We start from the raw sequence: 23,016 nt of genomic DNA on the forward strand, positions 1-23,016 counted from the left end.
ATTAGATGAAACAAGAAAATGTTGTAGTAAACGTGGGCAGAATTGGAAATCTTACACGGTGTGTAAAATCGCTACTTAAACCAGCCAATGACAGGTCATAAGCTTTGTAATTGCCTAGACTCTCATATTCCTTTCCCTGTTTAATCATTGTTTTTTTTATCAAGTCACTGTAAATGCTTTTCAGTGACTTGATAAAAATTTCAAAAACAGTGAGTTCGATTCCCAACGTGGTTTACACGAAATATTTATTTAAAAACGTGTTTTTACACTTGAGTATTTCATGGTACCTGAAGCGTAAGACTGGTCATCTCACCTTAATGTAACAAAAATGATCAATATACTCTGTGATTGGTGTACCAATGCAGTGCCCTATGCATCTTTAAGTGCGGAAAGGGAATGATGATGCTGGACAAAAATATGGACAAATCATATTCAGTAATAAATGTTATTAATTCTTCTGTGGCTGTGGTGTAAGACGAGTCTATATTGGATACATGACTTGATATATCTCTCTGATGTATTTAAATTATATGGGTGTAGTTTTTTAAATCTTCCAATGGACATTTTCACACCGGATTTAGAAAGTAAAATTGTATAAAAATGCTTGAGTTTATCTAATACAAAAAATATTTATCCTTGCCATGCGAATTGTACGTGTGAAAATGATTCTAATATCTCAATAAAACTGTTTATTGTTAAAGAAAGAGCGTGAAATTAGAACTTATAACAAGGAAGAAAGAAACGCTGTTTGGTGGACGGTGTTTGTGTGTAAGAGACAAAACAAAAGATGAAATTCGTTCAAACAGTCGGTTATTAGCAGTGAGCTGGAGTGCACGCTAGTTGAATGACCGGCGTAGTTTAAAAATATAAAACTAGCTAGCTGCAATCAAGATTAAATATTAAAATAATATACTAACTTTAAATTAACTAACTAACTAACTAACCATCACGCCATTTCCCCAGAGGGGTAGGCAGAGAGGATAGAACGCCACACCACTCTGTCCTGGCACACTTCCTTTGCTTCCTTCACATTCATACATCTTCTCATGCACGCACGTCGATTATTCCGACTTTTCACATGACCACTTTCAAGAATTTGTTGTACTTGATCATGCCATGTCTTTCTCGGCCTTCCTCGACTTCTACAACCAGTCACATTCGCATCATAAATCTTTTTAGCCGTTCTTTCATCATTCATTCGCTCCACATGACCGAACCTTTAAATTGACCCTGAGAAATATGTTTGTCGCAAAATGCAAATTTAGCAGTTCAGAATGTAGTCTTAGTCCCGACACTGATGAATGAGAGCGAAGTATGCACTTGGAAAAACGGTGCTGAAAGTAGGCCGAATGCTGTCGAAATGCGATTTCCCACACAAACGTGTGGTAAAACTATGTACAATAGATAGACAAATGTTGAGATCCGTACATTATGTAAGGCTGAGATAAGCATTATCGACAAAATCAAGAAAGGAGCTCTGCGTTGTTTTGGACATGTAGAGAGAATGGACAGCGAAAGAACGGCTAAAAATATTAACAGTGCAAACATTAATGGATGCAGAAATACATGAAGACCGAGAAGGACATGGCAACGACTTGACCGAAACTAACACTTGAAAATGGACATGTTTAAACTGGGAATAATCGGCGTGCGTGCATGAGAAAATGTATGCATGTAAAGAAAGCGAGATATGTATGCAAAGATAGAGTGATTTGGCGTTCTAACCTCTCTGTCTACTCTTACGGGAAAACGGCGTGCCGGTTTGTTATTAGTTTGTTTTTATAATAACTTTAAGTTGTTTGCTTTAAATTATTTATTGAAATTCCATTGTAATGATGTAATAACTTATATTTACATATAAGTTATTAATTTTAAAATACTTGGTACACTTCTACTTATTTGTTTGACCAATTAGCGCTTTCACCCTCTGATGGGCATCTTCAAACTGGTGAATATTATACAGTGCAAGGATTTTTTATATAAAGCTAAATATTATCTTAAGTGTATCTTTAAGTCGCTTTAATAACATGTGTCCTATCGGCACGTTGAATTTTAATTTTTGTGCGCCTACTACTTTGAAACTATTTTACGTATCAAAAAGATTGAGGATCATTTTTTCAGTACTTGAAAAAAATCGCTTTGGTTGGCCAATTGTCAGTCAATTGAGTGTCTCTCCCCTCGACTGCCACTTTTCTTCACGCTGTTTTCTACCGTATGCACGGCTCGGTAAGGCCTAAAATAGTTTTTCGTAAACACGAAGTGCGTAATGGAAAACGGTTTCGGGTTTTTTAAACTATTGTATACTCAAACAATAGTGGATATTCTTTTGTAATTATTGCTTCCCTGTGTCCTAGCATGCGGCGTGTTTAGATAGTATTTTTGTCATACTTCTAACACAAATCTATCCTCGTTGTGTAATTTGTTTTATTTTTATTTTTTATTTATAAATTTCATAAATGGTATGTTTTTTTTTATTCTAAACAAATCTACTTTTACACATCTAAATATTATAACTGTAACTCTCAAAAAAAGAGACTAGAGGTATTGTTGGATGGGGTGGTGCATATCCCAATATATTAAACCTTCTTAAAATAGTACAAAGATTAATTATTAAAGTAATTCTAAAGAAACCCTCAACATTTAATATGGAAAGTCTATATAACATATTTAAAGTTCATATAGTAGACACCATTTATAAAATAAATTCAATTATACAAATTTATAAAGAAGAAAAAATAAAAGATTTTTTTTATTTTTTTTTTATTACTTAATTTCATAAAAGGTACATGTTTTTTTTAATTCTACACATATCTACTTTTACAGGTGTAGTAAATGTTATCACTGTAACTCTAAAAAATAGACTAATCTTGTGCTTGGAGAGTGACTTACACCGTTGTAGTTGTTTATTGTTTATTATAAGAGTTTATATAATTTTAAATACGAGTACATGAGAAAAAAATAAAAACATAGGATATATAAAGAAAAAACATAAAACAATAATTTGAGATAAATAAGTCAGTCAGATACCAAAATAATATTTAAATCACTAAATTCCACACAAGTCATGGTCAAACTAGCTTTGTCTTCAAAGGTGTCAAAAATTACAATAATCTCCTCAATGAACTAAAGACTATTAATTCTAAAATATCCGTAAATAAATTCAAAGTTAATCCATAGAAAATTTTAACAAGTTTAAAAACTTTCTTAAATTTGAATTAGTATGGATGTATTATTATTTTCTGTTTTTCTTTATATAAACTAAATATGGTATTGTAGGGTGGGGTGGTTCATACGCCAATATACCCTCTTAAAATAGTACAAAGATTAATTATGAAAGTAATTCTCAAGTAACCCTCAACATTTAATACGGAAAGTCTAAATAACGACAGTAGACACGTAGACACTCTTTATGAGATGAATAAGTCACTCAGATACCAACATAATATTAAAATTCCTAAATTCCACACAAGTCATGGTCAATATAGCTTTGTCTTCAAAGGTGTCAAAAATCATAAAAATCTTCCCAATGAACTAAAAACTATTAAAAATAATATATCAATAAATAAATTTAAAGTTAATCTAATGAAATTTTTTGAACACGTGTTACTACATTTAATTTGAATTAGTATGAATGTGTTATTGTTTTATGTTTTTTCTTTATATATCCTATGTTTTTTTTTCTCATGTACTCGTAATTAAAATGATATAAAGTCTTATTAATAAACAACTAAAACAGTGTAAGTCACTCTCCAAGCACAAGAGTTAGTCTCTTTTTTTTTGGAGAGTTTCAGTTATAACATTTAATAGATGTATAAAAGTAGATTTGTATAAAATATTTAAAAAAACATGTTCCACACATAAAATTTATCAATATTTTTTTTTTAAAATAAAAATCGTAAATAATAACTTAATCTTTTAAAGGTGTCAAAAATTATAAAAATCTTCCCAATGAACTAAAAACTAAAAATAATACATCAATAAATAAATTTAAAGCTAATTTAATGAAATTTTTTAACACGTGTTACTACATTTAATTTGAATTAGTATGAATGTATTATTGTTTTATGTTTTTTCTTTATATATCCTATGTTTTTTTTTCTCTCATGTACTCGTAATTAAAATGATATAAACTCTTATTAATAAACAACTAAAACAGTGTAAGTCACTCTCCAAGCAAAAGAGTTAGTGTCTTTTTTTTGGAGAGTTACAGTGATAACATTTACTAGATGTATAAAAGTAGATTTGTATAAAATATTTTTAAAAAAAACATGTTCCATACATGAAATTTATCAATAATTTAAAAAGAAAAAAAAATCTTCAAGAATAACTGAATCTTTTAAAGGTGTCAAAAATTTTAAAAAAATCTTCCCAATGAACTAAAAACTAAAAATAATATATCAATAAATAAATTTAAAGTTAATTTAACGAAATTTTTTGAACACGTGTTACTACATTTGTTACTACATTTTGAATGTATTATTGTTTTATGTTTTTTCTTTATATATCCTATGTTTTTTTTTCTCATGTACTCGTAATTAAAATTAAATAAACTCTTATTAATAAACAACTAAAACAGTGTAAGTCACTCTCCAAGCACAAGAGTTAGTCTCTTTTTTTTGGAGAGTTACAGTTATAACATTTACTAGATTTATAAAAGTAGATTTGTATAAAATATTTAAAAAAACATGTTCCATACATGAAATTTATCAATAATTTTTTTTAAAAATAAAAATCGTAAAGAATAACTTAATCTTTTAATAATCTGTAAAATGTTCTTCATCAGTGTTGTAATACGTCGAGTTCTATCCGTTCGTTTTTTCATGCTCGCACTGGAAATATAACGTATTGTTCACGAATCGGTGGACCTCGTTTTGCATATATAATTGGATTAGTGGAAACATCGTAGGGGAGTGTCGGCTAACTTGACACACCCCGCTGTGCAATGGCGCATACATAAACACGGTTTAAATTAACCGACCGAATCTGTTATAGGCACTCTTCTCTGTGGCATCTGTGATGATCGACGACCTCAATTTTTGTATGTATTACAACCGAGGTGTTTTAAAAAAAATATATACTAATAATTAGAGACAGACCTAAACAAGATTTTCAGCCAAAACCGTATTTCAACTTCTGTCCTAGTTTCGGCCGAAATCATAAATGACACTTCACACTTCAAAGTAAATAAATTTGAAATAATATAACATTTTCTTTGTGTTAAATCACTAGGTAAATTTAATCTGCCGATCGATTTCAAAACACGATTGTTCCTCGGTCAAGGCTTAAAATTATTTCATTTAAGCTTATTATGTGCTGTAATTATTTATTAGTTTATTTTAAGCCTTGACAAAGGAACATTAATGTTCTGAAACCGGTCGTCAGATTGAAGTTATTTAGTGATTTTACAAAATAAAATATTCAGATAAATATAGTTATAATATTTAACATGGAAAATCACATCACAATCAAAAATTTAGTGCTTCGAATAAAAAATTAATGATTAAATTTTCGCTGTAATTAAACAAACTTCGCGAATATTTTTGAGCGCTGGATTCGCCTATTTCATTAAAGTAAAACAAAAAATATAATAACTTATTAGTCAGTTCGGAGAAATATCTCGAGCTGGACGCACGTCGCTTCAATTGAGAAATATAAGGCATAAATGACACTCCAGATGAACTAGCTGACATACGTCTTACGCTTAGATCAGCTACATCTACGTCGAAAGGAAAAGTTATTATACCTCTAAGCAAACAGCGCACTTAATTCGGCGAACGTGCAACAAAGAAACTCTGTACATTTTAAAACTGTGAAATACATGAATAAATAAATAAATAAATAAATTTTAACAAATTACAACAGGGATGGAGAATACCTTAAATTAGGGAATATGGAAGTCAAGGCATTTACAGGGCTTATGACCTGTCATTGGCTGGTTTAAGTGGCCACTTTACACACTGTGTAACATTCACCATTTTGCCTATGTTTGAACATCCATATTTCTTAAATTCTTAAATCTGTTGATTTTAGCGAAGTCAAAGAGCTGAAACCTTTATTGTTGTGAAGAGATTCATCTGACTGAATTATTTCACATACTAGGCAACGCCTGAAAACAATTTTTCAATTTTTAAACTTCTTCTTGGACCGGTCTTTTGTGTATGAACATTTGGACAAACTCAAATATTGTAAATAAATTTTACGCTAGAGTTAAAGCTGTCTTACCGTAACCCTACGGATTAGAATTTCTGCGAAATGCAGTACCATGTATAAAATGTGTTAATCCGACAATTTCAAAATCTATAATTGAATTATTCTTCGTCTATTAAACACTGAGGCAATTTCGAAGATTATTTATATTCTCAATTATTCCTACAAAAAGTAGGTTATTTCAGCGGTGCCTCTTGAGATGCCGCGTTGTGGTCGTGTGAACTGTTTTTACGTTAACAATTTTACTCTTTCTGACAATCGCGAGACATCTCAATCGATTATTTTATGGGCAAGTGCAATCGGAGCGATTATTATCGATACAGAATAGGAAAATTCATTGTATTTATCACTATCCCATAAAAATAATACGTTTTTGTATTCGTTTATGCAGTTTTTTGTTTATGTCTTTGACCCCAAGAAAGAACTCGCTTAACAAGGCTTTTAATGATATCAAAGCTTGACGTGACGATGTACTATTCAAATGATACTTTATTTTAGCGACTATATTTTATTGGATCGGGCGTTGCGTTCTCGTGGCTAGTGAGCTTTTTAATAATTTAAAGGTATTTTTTAAATTTTATTTTGCTGTCTTTGTAGTCTATTTATGTCACTTTGTTCCCGGTAGTAGTTGCATAAAACATATTTTAGTTTTTACATTGGCTTCATACATTTTTCTTTCTTCTGCTTTTTTATTTTTTTGCGACTAGTCACTGAACAATGAAATATTATCATCTGTGCCTGATATACGAGATTTAGGAATTTTACTTGACACTTAACATTCTTTTATATATTACAGTTCATATTAAGCATGTTATTAATAAATCCTTAAAACTCCTTGGATTTATTAACAGAAGCACAGCTGACTTCAAAAATATCAATACCCTTAAAGATCTCTTCTGTTCCCTAGTTCGCCCGCACCTAGCGTATTCCCGTTATCTGTTCTCCTTATTGTGATGTTCACATCGAGAATATTAAATCAGTTCAACATCGATTTTTGAGAAAGATAGGCTGGAGGTTTAGCTTATCCAGAGAGCAGTATACGTATAATGAGTTAGAAACTAGCTTAAATATATCTTATCTTCAAGACCGTCGAAACAAATCCGACCTTCTAGTCCTATTTAAAATTCTCAACTCACTCTTTGATGCGCCTGAACTACTGAGCTCAATAAAATTTAATATCCCAACTAGAAACCTCAGACAAAACTTACTCTTTCATACCGATAACCACGGAACTAACTATGGTTTTCATTTTATTTTATTTTATTTTATTTGGGAAATCAACAGCTCTGCATACATATTTTTAGTAAACAAACAGATATAGTGTATAAACTCAGAACATATAACAGATTTCCACATAGTATACAAAGTTAGTAAAGAAACTATATTACATATCAAATAAATACATACAATTTATCCAAATAAAAATGTTATTTTCATGTACTCAATAATCAAAGATTTTTCAAATATTTATTTTAAGAACTATAATTTACTGTAAATTGGGCGGGATGAGGACAAGAATGCTTGAAAAGAGGATAAGGAGGGGAGGGGAGATGTACATATTTATTATTATAATGTCTACTAAGTTACATAATACATTTTTAGTGTAAATTTTCATTCCTCTATGCCCAGAATTCTTAGGTCTGCCAACAAACATACCAGTCTTGATTTCTTTGATAGCAAGTTGTCTTCTTTCAAACGATCACTGAATCTGATTCAATTATAAACACCTCTCTCCCGCTTCCATTTCTACCAAGTCTACTACATACTAATGAGTCTTTATACTTTTTTAATAATAATTTTCTATGTATAAATACGTCCTTAAAAATGACAATGCGGCGTATATATAAATATTATTATCTAAAATTTAGCTTCGTTAGTTGCTGACGTTTTCTCCTAAAACAACGAAACACCTTTTTGAATTATCTTTAAAAACGATCAATATTTTCATTTAATATGTTATGAACCCTTTGCGAATTTCTTAACAAAATATTCCCACGAAAACATTATTATAATTCAGCGACGCAAAACGAATAAATGTAAAATCTCAGCTTACGCGGCAGTTTCTATGCCGACAAATCCCATAATAACGCACGTAATGTGAAGTTGTCACTTGACCCATCCACACATTTTCTAGGTACGAAAACTTGATGACAGTTTGAAATTATTTCAGATATAACTTAAAAAATAAGCGTGTTGCGTTCACACGACATATGCATGCTTTTTCGATTTAAGCTAATTTAGCATTTAACTAGGAAAGAATATCGCACATTCATTTTTTTATGACAAAATACATTGTTTTACTTTACATATTACATTACATTACATATTTTATTTGTACAAAATATTCCTTATCAACAAAAGTGCTGGTATGAGGGGATAATATTTGTGCCAACGCGAAAAGGGGGCATAATTCTATGTGGTGTAATTTTACAGTATGGCTGTTTTAGTTATTGACAGCAAGGGTTTCGGTGTTTTTTTATTAATTACAAAAGATATTACTTAAAGTTTTCAACTTCAACGCTTGAGTATATTTAAATAGAGTATTTTCTACGAGATGTCATATTTATTTCTCGAAAAAATCGCGTATTTATGACATGTGCCCTTTTTCCTTGTCATTTTTTCTACATACTAAAATAGATTAAAATAGATAGACACTAAGTGCACTCAGGCCTAAATTCGTAGATACATTTTAGCTTTGCTAGTGCTCAAATTGGAGTTATATTTCCACTAAACACTTACTTTTCTACATTTCTACATATCTTTTCTTTCTCAAACTCACATTCAACTATGTTGGAGGCTCACAGGATATTGGTACATTCTCCTGAGGGCTTTGCCCTTTGCTGTCTTACTGATATCACTACTACTACTACTACCATCACGCCATTTCCCGTAGGGTAGCATACATTTCTAGAATTCATAAATCTTGTAATACACGCCCTTCGGTTCTACCCGCTTTTGACATGACCAGACTTAAGATTTTGGTTTATCTGATCATGCCACGTCTTCCTCGGTCGTCCTCGTCTCACGTCGCCGTTCATTTTCACCATATATACATGTTTTACCATTCTTTCGTCCATTCGTTCTACATGGCCAAACCATCTCAGAGACCCTTTCTTAATCTTATCAATAATACTTGACTCAGATTTACACTCTCGCCTGAATTCATCATTCGTAACCCTGTCATACATTGATTTCTCACTCATTCGTCTGAAAAGCGATTCATAAAAAGAAAAAAAAAACAAATCAACAATATTTCTTTAGTCCAATCTTGTCTAGTTTTATTGATCGTATCCATCTCACTCCATAGTAAAATCATCTGATAATCATTATTTTAAAAAAGAGACTGAATTAATAGTTCTTCACGTTGAAAATAAAATATTTTAATTAGACAACTTACAAATCTTAGAAATTTTAAAGATAGTAATACTACTACCACCATCACGCCATTTCCCCGTAGGGGTAGGCAGAGGTAATGGGCTGTCTCACACGTCTATTCTGGCATACATTCCTAGCTTCTTTCACATTCATACATCTTGTCATACACGCCCTTCGGTTCTGCCTGTTTTTGACATGACCAGACTCAAGATTTTGGTTTATCTAATCATGCCACGTCTGTATTGGTCGTCTTTGTCCCACGTTACCACTCATTCTCGCCATATATACTTGTTTTACCATTTTTCTGTCATCCATTTGTTCAAACAACGGTAGAGACCCTTTCTTAATTGTATCAATTATACTTGACTCAGATTTACACTCTCGCATGATATCATCATTTGTAACCCTGTCACACATTGATTTCCCTCACGTTCGTCTAAGAGATTGCATTTCGAACGCATTAACTCGGCTTTCATCCTTCCTTGATCTACTTCAGGTTTGACGGTGACATATACCAGATATAAAATTAGTTTCACATCATATCACTACGGTAGCAGTCGATTTGTGCCCGTATTCCATGTTGTGTTTTGTACCTATTTCCATGTTATTTTTTAACCTCAAAACATTCAAAAGAAGTGCACATTGCCCGAGGCTCTTAACGATGCGAAATTTTATTATTTTTATATCCAATAATTGGCCTTTAGCGTCTTATCTTAATAAGTTACGGCAATTAAGATAATCCCATGAAGCCTTCATGGTTAGGATTAATGGTGGCTTCACCAGCTCCCACGTCACCATACCGCGAGAGAATAGACCCCATTAATCACGTCTCGGCTGCATCCATGGCTAATATTCCTATTGTTGCATTCTTTCCGCTCTGTATAGGCGCATACATAAAATAAAGATTCAGCGTCCATCCATGTTCAGCTAAAGATGGAAAAAAAACTAATTTCATAGAAAATCTAAAAGAAAAAAATTAGTCTGTTTTTCTGGAGCAGCTCAAACTAACTCCCGCGCTACATTTCAAATCTTATTTGCTCCATATGGTGACAATATATCAATACATACAACTGAAATCAGTTAAATTTATTTTTAAGTACAATTAGTAACGAACAACAGAGATCAACAAGACAAACCATTTTTTTAATTTTTTAAATGAAAACCTTTATTAGCATTAATAAACAATAATAATAATAATATTTGACTGATTTATATAGCGCCATTTTTGTAAAAAATCCCCTCAAGGGCGCTTTACAATTGTATATCTAAACTTACATTCTAACTAAACTTCAGTGATACATTATATTTCCAGATTTAAAATTGAGGGTATGATAGTTTAAAAAAGTGGGATTTTAGTTGGGATCTGAACTGCCTGGGACTGTCGATGATTCGTAAGTTTGAAGGCAATTGGTTCCAGGCAGAGGGGCCGGCGGCGGCAAAAGCGCGATCTCCAAATCTAGTGTTTGGGGAGCGCCGGATTTCAACAAGTTTTCCTCTTCCTGAATCAAATGCTGACCTGAAAGTAGATTTTCTTTGACATGTATTTTCCCTAATGCAAAGGTCCGATAGGTATTTTGGAGCCATTTCATGAAGGGATTTGAATACTGTCCAGCACAGCTTGTATTTTATTCTCTCTGGGCTTTTTAACCAGCGCAAATCTCGAAGATGTTGTGAGATGTGAGAATATTTTTTTACTCCCGTAATAAGCCTTGCTGCTGCATTGAAAACAGATTGAAGTTTATTAGTTTGATTTTTTGGGAGATTTGCGTATATTCCATTACAGTAATATAGACGCGAAACGACATAAGCATTTACAAGAGCTTAAGTTGCATCTATAGGAATATTTCTCCGCACGGATTTGATCTGTCGGAGATGGAAGAAACCAGCACTTACCGTTTTATTGACCTGAGAATGAAGAGAAAGATCTGAATCTAAATGAACATTCAGTACATTCAATACATTCAGTAAAAAAATGGAACACTTAAGGTTGAACTTGCCAAAAAAGAGTCTGGCTGTTGTGTTTGTCAGGTTTACAAAATAACATTAAAAAGAAACAAAAAATGCATAACAAAATAATAAAATAAATAAAAATACAAAATTTATAAATTGATATACACAGGCACATATTATACATACATCTTTATTTTCAGAACAAGGTTAATGTAAATTATGTCAGGAAGCTTTTTTTTAATTAATCATTAAATTTTCCGTAATTTATTTCTTGACGTAGATTTTGTGGTAAACTATTGAAAAGCTTCCGTCCTATGTAAGTATAATGATGATTGGCCGTGGTAGTTTTAATTCTCTGTAGAGCGAGGCATCCTGTTATATCATCATCATCATTCCCTTTCCGCACTTAATGGTGCATTGGGCACTGCATTGGTACACCAATCGCAGTGTATATTGTCAATTTTTGTTACATTAAGGTAAGATGATCTGTCTTACGCTTCAGGTACCAGTCCAGGGACTATAAAATATTCCGGTGTAAAAACACCTTTTCAAATAAATATTTCATGTCAACCATGTCGGGAATCGAACCCGAGACCTTTTGCATGGTAGGCAAATGCGCTGACCACTGCACCGCGAGGCCGACAATCCTGTTATATAAAATGTTTTAATACTTTGTTTGCTTTTTATAATGTATTAATATTTTAATAATGTTTATTTTATTGAATAAAGACTCTTTAAATAAAAAATAAATAAAAAAGACGATACCTAGACTTGAATATTTTAAATCACGAATTCTTTGACACAGACAGCCCGCATGTTTGCTGAAATAGAAGTCCTTGTGTCCTTTTGTGCGTGCAAGGACTATACAAATCTGACAAAGCGCGCAGACGAGACGGGTAGAATCTGTGCATTACGGATGTAGGTATGCCAGAAGACTTGGCCCACGGGATCCCAGATACGTCGTCTTGCCTATAAAGATCACCCCGATTGCCGCGAAACCGGTTTACAAAATTGCTAACGAGATCGGACATACGCTACTTATATGTGCATAAGGAGTAAGGAACAGATAGGAAATTATACGATATTGCCATTTAAAACACCTTTAAAACATCTTGAAATTGAGATTAAATTAAAGTGAATTGTGATAAAGGATTTTAGTAAAAAAAAATCCAACGATTTGAAAATGAATTGAACAGAAAAAACTTAAATTTTGGTTGTTTGAAAAGAAATAAAGGCGTTTTAAATCGGACATATTTTGTGTCATTTTTCTTAAATTCAAAGTTAAATCGTGCCTTCAGTTACCGTTTTTTTTAATGAGTGAATCAACCAAAAATAAGGGTGGGATTTTGGTGAAGAGTAATTTATTAGTGGCCTGACGAAACCGGTAAACGTAGAAAAGTCTGTATGAGGAAAAAAACAAATATCAAATATGTACCAACACGTAATTTTTGACCACAAAGTCAATGCCTAAAATATTAATGAGCTCAACAATGTTTGAGTATGTCCAAATGCTTGCAGACTGGCTGGATTTCCTCCCTAGGGAGTCATTCATATTTCAATTTATTGCAAAAGTCAACAGATGGAAGAGTTGAGGAAATGTGTATGTTTAAACATGGGCAGAATGTTGAATGTCACACAGTGTGTAAAGTGGCCACTTAAACCAGCCAATGACAGGTCATAAGCCCTGTAAATGCATAGTCTTCCATAATACCTTCTCATTAATGTTTTCCCTCTCTGTTGCAACAAATTTAAATATTAAGTTTTTTAACTTCGACCTTTTTTTTATTTAATGTTCTTTAGTGCTACTTATCACAATGCAAGCTTACACCACTTTTAGTCAAAGGTACTTTGAGTATTATGCTATCAAAATCTAAAGCCTACTTTCGCCTACCATTAAAGCAAATAGAATCAAAAAACATGTTTAATAGGCTATAAAAAATGTGTAGATGATCTCCAATTTCCTATTTAGAAAAATAGATTGTGTCGTTCCGCCCAACCAATTTTGAATCACATACTCTAGAAATTTAAAATTTTCATTGTACATTTTTAAATATTAATACTATATTCGTAAAAACATTATCAGACTGTCGTTCGGGCGTTCAAGCTATAACACAAAAGAAGATGTCCCAACCGTCCATGCGCTCTGTAGCTGCAAGACGTACTGGGGTATTTATTAATTGTACAGCGCCCTTGAGGTGATTTTCACAAAAATGGCGCTTTATAAATTATCCAACTATATATATATATATATATATTCATCTTAACTGCCTAACTAGGGATAGCTTCCCCGTTCTTAGGCAGTAAATTATGTATTTTATAATGATATTTAAAAGTAATTACAGTTTTATCATTATGTGTGCTTTTTCAGTCTTAAAGGTAAACAATGAATATCCAGAGAAAACATAAATTATACCAAAATCTCTATATCCTAAGTCATTACTAGTAAAACAAGCAACCAGCTTACGTCCTTCTATACCGGACAACAATTTTTCTGACTCCCTCCGACCAATATGGATTAAAAATACATATTACTTTTATTGTCTGTAATATAATGTTAAGAAAATGGAATAATTTATTAAAATTATCAAAATTAACCATACAATGCCAAAATTAAAAAAATTGGGCATTAAAGGGTTAAATAAGATTAACTAGACGTGATAGTGGGAACATGTTCAATATAGCGCTATCATTTTTTTAACATTTATTACATTGGTAATCAAAAATCCTTTCTGCATTCCGTTTAAGTAATTATGCATTATGTGAACATCTCCATTAAGGCTCAATCTTTTAATGGACTCGGGACGGTCGCTGATGGATCCGAACCCTTTTTTATTCAATAAAAGCGTTTATTCCTTAAGTGTCTGCTAGACTAATGACTTGATTCGCATCCACTCCGAGGCGCTGACCCTCGGGTCTCGTGGACCCGGCTAATGGACTCTGGTCGCTCGGTAGGCAATAAGACCCGACCGGGCTTCTTCGTATTGAGATAAAATAATAAAACATCGCGTAATTCCTTTGATTGATTAAAAAAAATCCGAAGGAAGCGTGACATTGAGAAAAATAACTTTACTTATACCGTTTAATTGACATCGGCCATGATAAAAAAAATATGCCCATGGTATCTAAGAGATACAGGTATTTTGAAGTGCAATCCCTAAGCCGTTACTCGAAAAATCCACTTTTGAGAGTAAATATATATGGATGTTATCCTTGGCTCTTCCCAACCGACTTTACTGTGGATGCTTGGCTATCAGTCATTATTATTTTTTTTATTTTTTTATTTTTTTATTTATTTACTTAAGTTAGTTAATATTACATTGTATATTAACTAATATATTTACAATTATAACAAATACTTATTAAATATTTCTTACATAACTACATTATTACAATAAACATAACATTTTTTTTTTAAATCCGTAAGTTTTCTTTCATTCTTCATACTTTCGGGCATCTCATCATACAGTTTTGACCCTTTATACATTAAGCTATTTTGTGATTTTGTTTTTTTCTTAAGTGGTAGTCTTATCCTATTTCTATTTCTTGTCCTATATTTATGTACATTTCTATTTAATATAATTTCACTTATAAAATACTTTGGCATGAGATTATTAAACACTTTATATATAAATACAAATACATTATACAATAGTATTTTCTTTATTCCTATCCAGTTCAATTGTTTTCTCATTTTTTCAACACTATTATATTTGCTTTTTTTCAGTATAATTCTGATTGCTCTATTTTGTAGTATTTCAAACTTGTTTATGTCTCCCTCGTTAGCTAAATATAATATAGTAGAGCAATAGTCCCAATGAGGGGCAATTATTGTTTTGTATATAAGTTCTGCACTCTTTTTATTTATTTTTTTTCGAATTCTTCCTAGGAAGAAAATCTTTTTTGAAATTTTCTTATGTATATATTTAAAGTGTGATGTTAAATTTAATCTGGAGTCAAGAATAATTCCTAAGTATTTCATTTCATCAACCCTTTCAATAATTTTACCATCAATATTTACATTCATTGTTATGCCATGTGCTTTATTACCTATTTCCATATATTTTGTTTTACTAACATTTAATTTCAATTTATTTATCTTTAGCCATGACCATTTTATCTTTAGCCATTATGGAGGAGAAGGGACGTTCATTTGGGTGTTCACTTTTTCCATGTGATCGGTGGTCGCATATATAACTCAGAAATTCTGATGGATGTAGGTCTGTTCGTACCTTCTAACTATCTTCGACAAAGACAGCATCGATTGTTTTACCTACCACGATGCAGAACCAACCTGCCAATGGTTTTGCCGGTTGGTAGAGTAATCTTGCTACCTAATTGCATCGCCTCGCCATCGCATATTTCACGATAGTAGGCCTTCCCTTAGGAAAGCACTTTCTAATTTTTAATTTTTCTTTTTACATTTTGTTATATTATTTTAATAACATAACCATCCACTGTAATTTGTGATCTATTATTGTATTTAGAATGAATTGGGTCTTTTTTCTGTAATGTTTTAAATATCTGAATAAATAAATAAATAAATAAATAAATTAGTAATATTTAATATCTAGTAATTTTTTTTATTTACTATTTTTCTATTATTATGTATATCATTGCTATGTAATTATGCTTTTTTTTTTTAAAATAAAAAAAATCACAATGATATTGTCTTAATAATTTTGATTTAAATTTCATCATATGGCTATGATGATGATATATTTGTGAGAGTGAAGCGCGTTATATAAGTCATTAAAAAAAAGTTTTTCAAATTCGCATCATTTGCACTATTAAAACTTGTGCACAGCCTAAAATGCAGTATTTCATAAGGTTTTATGCGTTTTAGTTGATTTTTGAAGAAAACTGATCGCAGATACTCCTTTTGAGTATAGCAGTTTGAATTTTAAACTTAAAAAAAAAGAACTCACTAATTTACGGAACTCTCAAAACTTAGATTTCCAAATAATTTAACTTAACACAGACGTAATACAACTGCAGATTTAAATCATTGTTCATATGTTGGGGGAAAAAACTCCTCCGTAGTGTAGTGACAAGACGCTTGACTGACGCACGGAAGGCTCCGGGTTCGATTCCCGGTGAGAACACAACAATTAAAAATGTGATTTTTCTCAAGCCTGGTCGTTCTGTGATGTACGAGGGCGGATTGAAAATGAAGCTACCTAAGTAGGAAAAAAACTTTTTTTTTCAAAAACTATTTATTTCTCAACATAGTCTCCTTTTACTTCGACACACTTATTAAGACGATATTCCAACTTTTTTATACCATCTGAATAATATGATTTCTGGAACCTCTAAAATACGCGTTAGTTTCGGTAATCAATTCTTCGTTTGAGCTGAATCTTTTTCCTGCGAACCATTTTTTCAAGTTTGGAAACAGGAAAAAGTCACTAGGAGCTAAATCTGGACTATAAGGTGGATGATCAACCGATTTGAAGTGTATTTCACGTAATTTTAGCACCGTATCTAATGCTGTGTGAACCGGTGCGTTGTCTTGAAGAAAGAGCACTTTTTTCTTCTTTAAATTAAGTGGCCCCTTTACACTGTGTAACATTCTGCCCATGTTTAAACATTTACATTTCGTCAACTCTTCCATCTGTTGACTTTTGTAAAGTAAAGAAGCTGAAACCTTTATTATGTGGGTGAGATTTATCTGGCTGAAACAAACCAGCCAATGACAGGTCGTAAGCCCCGTAAATACCTAGACTTCCATATTCCGGCTATAGTTGGCGGCCTCCGTGGTGTAGTGGTCAAGACGCTTGACTCACGCACGGAAGGTTCCGGGTTCGATTCCCGGTGAGAACACTAAAATTAAAATGTGATTTTTCTCAAGCCTGGGTGCTCTGTGATGTAATTCACCACTGTAATTAGGCCTCCTGGCCTGTTGTGGTGCAAAAAATAAAAAAAATAATGTAATGTAAAATTCCCTTCTCAATAATGTTTTTCCCTCTCTGTTGCAATAAATTCAGCTTTTTGATCTTAATTTTCTATTGAATATGTTCTGTAACTTGAATCATAAAAATAAAACTATTATTTTATTGGTTGGTTGGAAGAAATTGCCATTTGGCAATAAGCCCACCAATGTACAAAAAGTTTAATAAATAAATAAAAAAATTAAATGAGTTACTATAAAGAAATCGTATCGCTAATATTAAAAATAATAAGGTTTTTCCTGGATTAAAATACATTGTTTGAAAAAGTAAATGTTTTCAGTAAAAATCTACCGTAGCTGTAAGAACTCTGAAATTATTTAATACTTCAATAAGTAAATAATCAAGTGATGTGCAAAATCGATCCAAATGAACAACCGAATATTTGTTAATTTCAACGAATATTATTTTGTCAAAAATTTATAAATGAGAAATACTTTTTTCTTGGTGTTATGTGTCGCACCTCAAAACTGCCAGGTTGCCAGCGCTGAAACGGCCTTCAGTTGGCAGTTGGCTGATTTATATAGCGCCATTTTTGTGAAAAATCACCTCAGGGGCGCTTTACAATCGTATACTTAAACTTACATTCTAACTACGCTAAAGTGACATGTAATATATTCTGATTAAAAATTGAGGGTATGATAATCTAAAGAAGTGCGCTTTTAGTTGAGATCTGAACAGACTGGGACTGTCGATGATTCGTAAGTTTGAAGGCAATCGGCTCCAGACAGAGGGGCCGGCAACGGCAAAAGCACGATCTCCGAATCTAGTGTTTGGGGAGCGCCGGATTTCGACAAGTTTTCCTCTTCCTGAATCAAATGCTGACCTAAGAGTAGATATTCTTGAACATGTATTTTCCCTAATACAAAGGTTCTATAGGTATCTTGGAGCCATTTCATAAAGGGATTTGAATACTGTTATCTTTTATTGAATTAAATTATAATTTTGAACGAGGAACTTGAATCCCTACCGTCAATGCGCTATGCAGCTGCAAGACGTGTTGGGATATTTTAAAGCGCTCTTGAGGTTATTTTCATTAAAATGGCGCTATATACATTATCCACAATAATTGTAGCTGCTTCAATAGGTTAATGTTATTAACTATTAAATACCTGAAATTAGTGAATGGGGTCTAGAAATTCCAACCGTCCATGCGCTCAGTAGCTGCAAGACTTGTTGTAATCTAACTTCTTTTGTTATAAATTTGTTTTTTATTTTGTTTTCTTAAATATCACTTAAACTCTAAGCTTCATTGTCAAATAAAATAAAAATGTAAATAGGGGCTAGATTTCTTACGGTCCATGCGCTCTGTAGCTGCAAGACGTTCTGTTATCTAGCTCATATATATATCAGAATTGTAATATATCATAATTGTAGACGAGGAACTAGAATGCCAATCGTCCATGAGATCTGTAGCTGCTAGACGTGCTGGGATATTTATTTAGTGTTCATCGCCCTTGAGGTGATTTTCACAACAATGGCGCTAATTTATCCAAATATATAATGCCCTGCAAATCTTGTATTTTATACCCTCTGGACTTTTTTTTAACCAGTTCAAATCTCGAAGATGTGAGATGTGAGTTTTTTTTTCATATCTGTAATAAGTCTTGCTGCTGCATTGAAAACAGATTAAAGTTTTTTAGTTTGGTATTTTGGTAATCTAGACGCGAAACGACATAATGATCGATTATACCCCTACGGGAAAACGGCGTGATGATTTGTCGTGTTGTTGTGTATCACAGGAATATTCGATTATAGTAAGCCGAATAATCGGATTTGGAGATATTCGATGTAGTCGTGCGCGACGCTAGTCAAGTCCATCGTTAACGAATTGGCCGTTCCACCCGAGGCCATAGTAATTTATTTAAATGTACCGAAAAACCAACAAATCTCTATCCTCATTATTATACCACTCTCTCTGGTGGTTTTTACTGCGAGAGAACCAGAAAAACCGTCAACCGATCTGGAAGGTTCAACAGAAACGTTACTTCAAAACAAATAGTCATGCTTCTATTTGAAGAGGCTAAGTATTTTTCATGCTCTCCTAGTCGCGTACTATTAAGAGAATGTACTACGGAAGCTGGGAATTTTTATAAATAGGTATTTTTTTATAAGGGAGTTGCTTTATTATTTACCTTGCTTATAATATACAAGGCATATATTTCAAAAGTGGATTTTTCTGCAATTAAACTTATTTAAATGTATTTAAACTGTTGTGATCAGGAGGGATATATTAATGTGGGCCAAACAGGAACTTCTCAGCATTTCCTCATGTGAAGAGGAAACCACTAAAAACTCTTCAGGAGAAGCCGGCCTGTTGGCAGTAGTCAAGAGGCCTTCCGTTCCACCAGAGAAGTGTTCGGCATTTTGTTCCCTACTTTTGTTTATTTTACCAATTGCCTGCACTATTTTGACCATGCATGATACTACCTCTCGTGGTTCTTTATTACCTATTTCCGATGGGATCTCGCATAGATCTTCACCCAGGCTTCTGCATCGCGCCTCCAGCTGCTGTCTTTGAATGTTACGATGTAACTAAATCTGAGTATTATTTTTACTGGGGTAGTTGTGGTCATTCTTTGGTGATTCTGCTATTCTTTTAGAGTAATATTAACTATCAACAATATTTTGAGTTTGTCCAAATTTTTGTAGATAAGGACTGGATTCAACTCCCTGGGGAGCTGTTTATATTAACATATTACAACAGAGATGAACAACATTTAAGATTAGATATGCAGTGTGTAAAGTGGCCACTTAAACCAGCCATTAACAGGTCATAAGCCCTGTAGATGCCTAGACTTCTAAATTATCTTATTTTAAATGTTGTTCATCTCTGTTGTAGTATGTTAAGATAAATATATTGTCATAAAAATACTATATCTGTGCTTTTAAAAATATTATCTACAGGATGTACAAGTATATATCTTTGGATTGGTAGGCTTAAGAGATGCAATATTTGAACACATAAAAATATGGGTTAAACTTAATAATTTTCAGTACTTAACTCATTTTCGGCAAAAATCGGATTTACTTAGTTCGGTCTTAGCTTAGAAAATTCAAGTTGGCCATTTTCAAGGCCCAAATTACATTTTTGTTCCAGCGTTTGAACCATTTTGCCCTTCTTTCAACAAGCATATTTTTCCCCTTTGGTTCCAGTAGATACTCCTAAAAGCTTCTCTCGAAATACCTCCTATCTCGGCGTGCCTCCTGTCCGGATCGCGCGGGAAAGCTGTTTTCCCGCGCATGCTCGGAGCCCGGGGGGCGGGCCGCGCGTGCGCCCCGCGGCCGTCACGCGCGCCCCCGCCCGCTTGCCCTCCTGCACTCCTGGGCTCCTGGTAGCCGGTACAGCGCCCGTGACGATTCGAGAATGAAAACGAAGGGGAAAAAGAATTTAAAAGAAGTTATGATTTTTAATTTCTTTCTTTTGACATTTTTCTGAACAATTATCTAATTCCCCGCCATCAAAAATGAAGCCTGCATTCTATACAACTAATATGTCCTTAAATATAATAAATCAAGCATGTAGCCGTTAAATAGTTATGATTGATATTAAAAAAAAAAACTTAACAAATTACAACAGGGGTGGAGAATAAAAAAGGGAATCAAAAAAGGGAATATGAAAGTCTAGGCATTTACAGGGCTTATGACCTGTCTACAAACATTTGGACAAACTCAAATACTGTAAAAGAAACTTTATTATATTATAGAGTAAAACCATCTGATATTCATAATTTAAAAAAAGACCCTTGATAAAAAGTTCTTCACGTTAAAAATAAAATATTTAAATTAGACAACTTAGAAATCTTAGAAGTTATAAAAGCTACTACTACTACTAACATTACGCTATTTCCCTATAGGGGTAGGCAGAGAGAATGAACCGCCACACACGTCTATTCTGGCATACATTCCTAGCTTCTTCCACATTCATACATCTTGCCATACATTCCCTTCGGTTTTGGCTGCTTTTGAAATGACCAGACTTAAGATTTTGGTTTATCTGATCATGCCACGTCTTCCTTGGTCGCCATATATACTTGTTTTACCATTTTTTCGTCGTCCATTCGTTCTACGTGACCAAACCATCTCAGAGGCCCTTTCTTAATATGATCAATTATACTTGACTCAGATTTATATCTTGCCCGATTTCATCATTCGTAACCCTGTCATACATTGATTTCCCACATATTCGTCCAAAAAATGATTCGTCAAAAAAGCGATTTATAAAAAAGAAAAAAAACAAATAAACGATATTTCTTTAGTCCAATCTTGTCTAGTTTTGTAGATCGTATCCATCTCACTCCACACTTCTTATCTTCACAAGAACAACGTGACAAAAAGACTTGACCTATTACTGTTAGCTTTATATGTTAAGAGTTAATATTTAGTGAACATTGTTAAAATAACATAGGATATGATTTATGAGTAAATTATACCTTGATAAAAAGAAGCTTGTGTAGCAACCTTTCAAATCGATCGGTAGAAAAAAAAAAATAAGTGGTTAAATACAAATTTGTTTTATATTTACAATAACATAAAAATAATGCGAACTTGTGAGAATAACGTGCAATGATAGTTGGAATTATAAGCAACTTATAAAATATTTGAAAAAACTCGCCAAAAAACCCCGATGTGCCTATTTCCACAAAGAAAATGGATTCTTGTTGTAAAATACATACACATATTATGTGGTTAACCACCAAGCTAATAATCGAGTTATTGTAGAGCTTATAAGTTAGTTTTAAATCATTTATCCTGGTTTTTTTTTCTTAAATTGAATTTTTAAATTTTACTCTGCTTTGTTTTTCTGCTGTGCTTTTGAAAAAATATAATTTTAGAATCCGGTTTATTCGGACAATTACTTTTCAAATTTTAGTGAGAAGTTTTTCCCGCAACTACGCAAATTGTTTGAAAAGGTACCCAGATGCCCAGAGTTGCTAGCGAACTCCACGAGAGGGTTGAGTTTAACATGAAAGTCGAATAATTTACCCTTCACACTTATCTACTCCTTGGAACGGATAGAGTTTTTGGGACGAATCGGGAAGTTTAAGCGAAAAGTGTGAAAATCCTTCGAACTACGATGACATTTTTATTTTGCAACGAAACCATTTCTATCATACTGCAATTTTACCTCTGTATTTCCTCTTTTCCTGATCGTCCAACTTTCTCCCACCGAAGCCTTTGAGGAATTCATGACACGAAAATGTATTTTGTAAAAGGAAAATGTATTTTCCTAACTGAAAATCCTTTTCATTTCATGTACTCCCGATACACGAATTTTCTTGCAATGAAGCCTTCCATGAAATTAATATTTTCATCCGCCGCGCGGTGCGAATCCACCCTTGTATCTTTATAGCGCCCTGGGAGGCACATTTTCCTTTCTCGAAGCCTTTCAGGAACCACCTGTTTTTCGATTCGTGAAGCTACAATAAACTCGCACTCCCGTCGACTCGCCTCGTAAAACGTTACTACACCCTTTCATGTGCTCCTGGTAGCTATACTTTCTTTCTCTGAAAGCTTTCAGGAAATACTTCCCCTTTCC

The 23,016-nt window shown here is 32.9% G+C and overlaps 1 protein-coding gene across 5 annotated transcripts in view; it reads left to right on the plus strand.

The window, feature by feature from the left end:
• The window catches only part of N (neurogenic locus Notch protein), a 246,185-nt gene that overhangs the window by 117,886 nt on the left and 105,283 nt on the right, over positions 1–23,016 (plus strand). The gene's annotated exons all lie outside the window — the stretch shown is intronic.

Source organism: Micrasema longulum, unplaced genomic scaffold, assembly GCF_059751315.1.
Source record: "Micrasema longulum isolate JH-2025_06_02 unplaced genomic scaffold, ASM5975131v1 h1tg000034l, whole genome shotgun sequence".
NCBI lineage: Eukaryota > Metazoa > Arthropoda > Insecta > Trichoptera > Brachycentridae > Micrasema > Micrasema longulum.